Source organism: Ambystoma mexicanum, unplaced genomic scaffold (genome assembly GCF_040938575.1).
Source record: "Ambystoma mexicanum isolate Mex_15411 unplaced genomic scaffold, UKY_AmexF1_1 Mex_scaf10, whole genome shotgun sequence".
In the NCBI taxonomy this organism is placed as follows: domain Eukaryota; kingdom Metazoa; phylum Chordata; class Amphibia; order Caudata; family Ambystomatidae; genus Ambystoma; species Ambystoma mexicanum.
In genome coordinates, this window is record NW_027182325.1 from 865,001 (window position 1) to 870,000 (window position 5,000).

A 5,000-nucleotide genomic window follows, 5' to 3' on the forward strand; every position below is an offset into this window, starting at 1 on the left:
GCTTAAAAGTACAAAACTCACTAGGCCCAGAGCCTACGGCCACACCACACTGAATGCGCCCGATCTTGTCTGATCTCGGAAGCTAAGCAGTGTCGGGCCTAGTTAGTACCTGGATGGGAGACCACCTGGGAATACCAGGTGCTGTAGGCTTTTTTGTGCTCCAAGTTCAGGAAGTGAGCCATTTCACAATTGCCTTTCAAAACTGCAAGGTCTAGCCGACTAGATGCTTAAAAGTACAAACTCACTAGGCCCAGAGCCTACGGCCACACCACACTGAATGCGCCCGATCTCGGAAGCTAAGCAGGGTCGGGCCTAGTTAGTACCTGGATGGGAGACTGCCTGGGAATACCAGGTGCTGTAGGCTTTTTTTGTGCTCCATGATTAGTAATTGCGCAACTTCTCAATTATTTTTCAAATTTGGTATGTTTCCAAAATAATTGTATCCCGTTTTATAGCGGAAATGTTGGACAACATCATGAGGGCTGGAGCTACCTTTTTACATAGAATTAGCATACAGGTAGTGTGTTCATGGGTAATAAATCAACTTTCACATGTAATGCAGTACAGAGAATATTGAGTCCTTCAAGAGGCATGAAAGAAAACCATTATTGTGTTGATTGTTCTCTCCACCTCCCTGCAACAGACACAGGATGGATGAATTAAAGTTATCCTACCAGACATAGGAGTCCTGAATGGGCCCACCAGTCTTATATATCTCGCCTGATCGAGCGCTGATCGAGCGATGAGCGTGGTATCATGTTGCAAGTGGCTGCATGGCTTAGCTTACTAAATGCAAATGCATAAGAGTAATATTCTTAGCATTCCTAGAGCCTACGGCCACACCACACTGAATGCACCTGATCTCGACTGATCTCGGAAGTTAAGCAGTGTCAGGCCTAGTTAGTACCTGGATGGGAGACCGCCTGGGAATACCAGGTGCTGTAGGCTTTTTTGTGCTCCAAGTTCAGGAAGTGAGCCCTTTCTCAATTGCCTTTTAAAACTGCAAGGTCTAGCCGACTAGATGCTTAAAAGTACAAAACTCACTAGGCCCAGAGCCTACGGCCACACCACACTGAATGTGCCTGATCTCGTCTGATCTCAGAAGCTAAGCAGTGTCGGGCCTAGTTAGTACCTGGATGGAAGACCGCCTGGGAATACCAGGTGCTGTAGGCTTTTTTGTACTCCAAGTTCAGGAAGTGAGCCATTTCTCAATTGCCTTTCAAAACTGCAAGGTCTAGCCGACTAGATGCTTAAAAGTACAAAACTCACAAGAACCAGAGCCTACGGCCACACCACACTGAATGCGCCCGATCTCGTCTGATCTCGGAAGCTAAGCAGTGTCGGGCCTCGTTAGTACCTGGATGGGAGACCGCCTGGGAATACCAGGTGCTGTAGGCTTTTTTGTGCTCCAAGTTCAGGAAGTGAGCCATTTCTCAACTGCCTTTCAAAATTGCAAGGTCTAGCTGACTAGATGCTTAAAAGTACAAAACTCACTAGGCCCAGAGCCTACGGCCACACCACACTGATTGCGCCCGATCTCGTCTGATCTCGGAAGCTAAGCAGTGTCGGGCCTCGTTAGTACCTGGATGGGAGACCGCCTGGGAATACCAGGTGCTGTAGGCTTTTTTGTGCTCCAAGTTCAGGAAGTGAGCCATTTCTCAATTGCCTTTCAAAACTGCAAGGTCTAGCTGACTAGATGCTTAAAAGTACAAAACTCACTAGGCCCAGAGCCTACGGCCACACCACACTGATTGCGCCCGATCTCGGAAGCTAAGCAGTGTCGGGCCTAGTTAGTACCTGGATGGGAGACCACCTGGGAATACCAGGTGCTGTAGGCTTTTTTGTGCTCCAAGTTCAGGAAGTGAGCCATTTCACAATTGCCTTTCAAAACTGCAAGGTCTAGCCGACTAGATGCTTAAAAGTACAAAACTCACTAGGCCCAGAGCCTACGGCCACACCACACTGAATGTGCCCGATCTCGGAAGCTAAGCAGGGTCAGGCCTAGTTAGTACCTGGATGGGAGACTGCCTGGGAATACCAGGTGCTGTAGGCTTTTTTGTGCTCCATGATTAGTAATTGCGCAACTTCTCAATTATTTTTCAAATTTGGTATGTTTCCAAAATAATTGTATCCCGTTTTATAGCGGAAATGTTGGACAACATCATGAGGGCTGGAGCTACCTTTTTACATAGAATTAGCATACAGGTAGTGTGTTCATGGGTAATAAATCGACTTTCACATGTAATGCAGTACAGAGAATATTGAGTCCTTCAAGAGGCATGAAAGAAAACCATTATTGTGTTGATTGTTCTCTCCACCTCCCTGCAACAGACACAGGATGGATGAATTAAAGTTATCCTACCAGACATAGGAGTCCTGAATGGGCCCACCAGTCTTATATATCTCGCCTGATCGAGCCTGATCGAGCGATGAGCGTGGTATCATGTTGCAAGTGGCTGCATGGCTTAGCTTACTAAATGCAAATGCATAAGAGTAATATTCTTAGCATTCCTAGAGCCTACGGCCACACCACACTGAATGCACCCGATCTCGTCTGATCTCGGAAGTTAAGCAGTGTCAGGCCTAGTTAGTACCTGGATGGGAGACCGCCTGGGAATACCAGGTGCTGTAGGCTTTTTTGTGCTCCAAGTTCAGGAAGTGAGCCCTTTCTCAATTGCCTTTTAAAACTGCAAGGTCTAGCCGACTAGATGCTTAAAAGTACAACACTCACTAGGCCCAGAGCCTACGGCCACACCACACTGAATGCGCCTGATCTCGTCTGATCTCAGAAGCTAAGCAGTGTCGGGCCTAGTTAGTACCTGGATGGGAGACCGCCTGGGAATACCAGGTGCTGTAGGCTTTTTTGTACTCCAAGTTCAGGAAGTGAGCCATTTCTCAATTGCCTTTCAAAACTGCAAGGTCTAGCCGACTAGATGCTTAAAAGTACAAAACTCACTAGGCCCAGAGCCTACGGCCACACCACACTGAATGCGCCCGATCTCGTCTGATCTCGGAAGCTAAGCAGTGTCGGGCCTAGTTAGTACCTGGATGGGAGACCACCTGGGAATACCAGGTGCTGTAGGCTTTTTTGTGCTCCAAGTTCAGGAAGTGAGCCATTTCACAATTGCCTTTCAAAACTGCAAGGTCTAGCCGACTAGATGCTTAAAAGTACAAACTCACTAGGCCCAGAGCCTACGGCCACACCACACTGAATGCGCCCGATCTCGGAAGCTAAGCAGGGTCGGGCCTAGTTAGTACCTGGATGGGAGACTGCCTGGGAATACCAGGTGCTGTAGGCTTTTTTTGTGCTCCATGATTAGTAATTGCGCAACTTCTCAATTATTTTTCAAATTTGGTATGTTTCCAAAATAATTGTATCCCGTTTTATAGCGGAAATGTTGGACAACATCATGAGGGCTGGAGCTACCTTTTTACATAGAATTAGCATACAGGTAGTGTGTTCATGGGTAATAAATCAACTTTCACATGTAATGCAGTACAGAGAATATTGAGTCCTTCAAGAGGCATGAAAGAAAACCATTATTGTGTTGATTGTTCTCTCCACCTCCCTGCAACAGACACAGGATGGATGAATTAAAGTTATCCTACCAGACATAGGAGTCCTGAATGGGCCCACCAGTCTTATATATCTCGCCTGATCGAGCCTGATCGAGCGATGAGCGTGGTATCATGTTGCAAGTGGCTGCATGGCTTAGCTTACTAAATGCAAATGCATAAGAGTAATATTCTTAGCATTCCTAGAGCCTACGGCCACACCACACTGAATGCACCCGATCTCGACTGATCTCGGAAGTTAAGCAGTGTCAGGCCTAGTTAGTACCTGGATGGGAGACCGCCTGGGAATACCAGGTGCTGTAGGCTTTTTTGTGCTCCAAGTTCAGGAAGTGAGCCCTTTCTCAATTGCCTTTTAAAACTGCAAGGTCTAGCCGACTAGATGCTTAAAAGTACAAAACTCACTAGGCCCAGAGCCTACGGCCACACCACACTGAATGTGCCTGATCTCGTCTGATCTCAGAAGCTAAGCAGTGTCGGGCCTAGTTAGTACCTGGATGGAAGACCGCCTGGGAATACCAGGTGCTGTAGGCTTTTTTGTACTCCAAGTTCAGGAAGTGAGCCATTTCTCAATTGCCTTTCAAAACTGCAAGGTCTAGCCGACTAGATGCTTAAAAGTACAAAACTCACAAGAACCAGAGCCTACGGCCACACCACACTGAATGCGCCCGATCTCGTCTGATCTCGGAAGCTAAGCAGTGTCGGGCCTCGTTAGTACCTGGATGGGAGACCGCCTGGGAATACCAGGTGCTGTAGGCTTTTTTGTGCTCCAAGTTCAGGAAGTGAGCCATTTCTCAATTGCCTTTCAAAATTGCAAGGTCTAGCTGACTAGATGCTTAAAAGTACAAAACTCACTAGGCCCAGAGCCTACGGCCACACCACACTGATTGCGCCCGATCTCGTCTGATCTCGGAAGCTAAGCAGTGTCGGGCCTCGTTAGTACCTGGATGGGAGACCGCCTGGGAATACCAGGTGCTGTAGGCTTTTTTGTGCTCCAAGTTCAGGAAGTGAGCCATTTCTCAATTGCCTTTCAAAACTGCAAGGTCTAGCTGACTAGATGCTTAAAAGTACAAAACTCACTAGGCCCAGAGCCTACGGCCACACCACACTGATTGCGCCCGATCTCGTCTGATCTCGGAAGCTAAGCAGTGTCGGGCCTAGTTAGTACCTGGATGGGAGACCACCTGGGAATACCAGGTGCTGTAGGCTTTTTTGTGCTCCAAGTTCAGGAAGTGAGCCATTTCACAATTGCCTTTCAAAACTGCAAGGTCTAGCCGACTAGATGCTTAAAAGTACAAAACTCACTAGGCCCAGAGCCTACGGCCACACCACACTGAAGGTGCCCGATCTCGGAAGCTAAGCAGGGTCAGGCCTAGTTAGTACCTGGATGGGAGACTGCCTGGGAATACCAGGTGCTGTAGGCTTTT

At 47.8% G+C, this 5,000-nt stretch overlaps 13 non-coding genes and 5 pseudogenes across 13 annotated transcripts; all 18 read left to right on the forward strand.

Moving 5' to 3' along the window:
* The first annotated feature begins 31 nt into the window (after nt 1-31).
* Nucleotides 32-150, forward strand: LOC138551160 (5S ribosomal RNA). The gene has a single exon (XR_011294892.1). It is a non-coding gene; the product is annotated as a 5S ribosomal RNA (ribosomal RNA).
* Nucleotides 151-255: 105 nt separating this feature from the next.
* Nucleotides 256-364, forward strand: LOC138543329 (5S ribosomal RNA; annotated as a pseudogene).
* A 465-nt stretch (nt 365-829) lies between these two features.
* Nucleotides 830-948, forward strand: LOC138541632 (5S ribosomal RNA). The gene has a single exon (XR_011289634.1). It is a non-coding gene; the product is annotated as a 5S ribosomal RNA (ribosomal RNA).
* Nucleotides 949-1,054: 106 nt separating this feature from the next.
* Nucleotides 1,055-1,173, forward strand: LOC138539552 (5S ribosomal RNA). The gene has a single exon (XR_011287616.1). It is a non-coding gene; the product is annotated as a 5S ribosomal RNA (ribosomal RNA).
* A 106-nt stretch (nt 1,174-1,279) lies between these two features.
* Nucleotides 1,280-1,398, forward strand: LOC138549864 (5S ribosomal RNA). Its single transcript, XR_011293634.1, has one exon. It is a non-coding gene; the product is annotated as a 5S ribosomal RNA (ribosomal RNA).
* A 106-nt stretch (nt 1,399-1,504) lies between these two features.
* Nucleotides 1,505-1,623, forward strand: LOC138536911 (5S ribosomal RNA). Its single transcript, XR_011285068.1, has one exon. It is a non-coding gene; the product is annotated as a 5S ribosomal RNA (ribosomal RNA).
* Nucleotides 1,624-1,729: 106 nt separating this feature from the next.
* Nucleotides 1,730-1,838, forward strand: LOC138542689 (5S ribosomal RNA; annotated as a pseudogene).
* Nucleotides 1,839-1,944: 106 nt separating this feature from the next.
* LOC138546053 (5S ribosomal RNA) lies at nt 1,945-2,053 on the forward strand (annotated as a pseudogene).
* A 463-nt stretch (nt 2,054-2,516) lies between these two features.
* LOC138548799 (5S ribosomal RNA) lies at nt 2,517-2,635 on the forward strand. The gene has a single exon (XR_011292593.1). It is a non-coding gene; the product is annotated as a 5S ribosomal RNA (ribosomal RNA).
* A 106-nt stretch (nt 2,636-2,741) lies between these two features.
* LOC138539869 (5S ribosomal RNA) lies at nt 2,742-2,860 on the forward strand. The gene has a single exon (XR_011287931.1). It is a non-coding gene; the product is annotated as a 5S ribosomal RNA (ribosomal RNA).
* Nucleotides 2,861-2,966: 106 nt separating this feature from the next.
* On the forward strand, nt 2,967-3,085 carry LOC138547486 (5S ribosomal RNA). Its single transcript, XR_011291324.1, has one exon. It is a non-coding gene; the product is annotated as a 5S ribosomal RNA (ribosomal RNA).
* Nucleotides 3,086-3,190: 105 nt separating this feature from the next.
* LOC138543330 (5S ribosomal RNA) lies at nt 3,191-3,299 on the forward strand (annotated as a pseudogene).
* A 464-nt stretch (nt 3,300-3,763) lies between these two features.
* On the forward strand, nt 3,764-3,882 carry LOC138538321 (5S ribosomal RNA). The gene has a single exon (XR_011286426.1). It is a non-coding gene; the product is annotated as a 5S ribosomal RNA (ribosomal RNA).
* A 106-nt stretch (nt 3,883-3,988) lies between these two features.
* LOC138539553 (5S ribosomal RNA) lies at nt 3,989-4,107 on the forward strand. Its single transcript, XR_011287617.1, has one exon. It is a non-coding gene; the product is annotated as a 5S ribosomal RNA (ribosomal RNA).
* A 106-nt stretch (nt 4,108-4,213) lies between these two features.
* On the forward strand, nt 4,214-4,332 carry LOC138549865 (5S ribosomal RNA). The gene has a single exon (XR_011293635.1). It is a non-coding gene; the product is annotated as a 5S ribosomal RNA (ribosomal RNA).
* Nucleotides 4,333-4,438: 106 nt separating this feature from the next.
* Nucleotides 4,439-4,557, forward strand: LOC138536912 (5S ribosomal RNA). Its single transcript, XR_011285069.1, has one exon. It is a non-coding gene; the product is annotated as a 5S ribosomal RNA (ribosomal RNA).
* A 106-nt stretch (nt 4,558-4,663) lies between these two features.
* LOC138547590 (5S ribosomal RNA) lies at nt 4,664-4,782 on the forward strand. Its single transcript, XR_011291424.1, has one exon. It is a non-coding gene; the product is annotated as a 5S ribosomal RNA (ribosomal RNA).
* Nucleotides 4,783-4,888: 106 nt separating this feature from the next.
* Nucleotides 4,889-4,997, forward strand: LOC138546795 (5S ribosomal RNA; annotated as a pseudogene).
* Nucleotides 4,998-5,000: the final 3 nt, after the last annotated feature.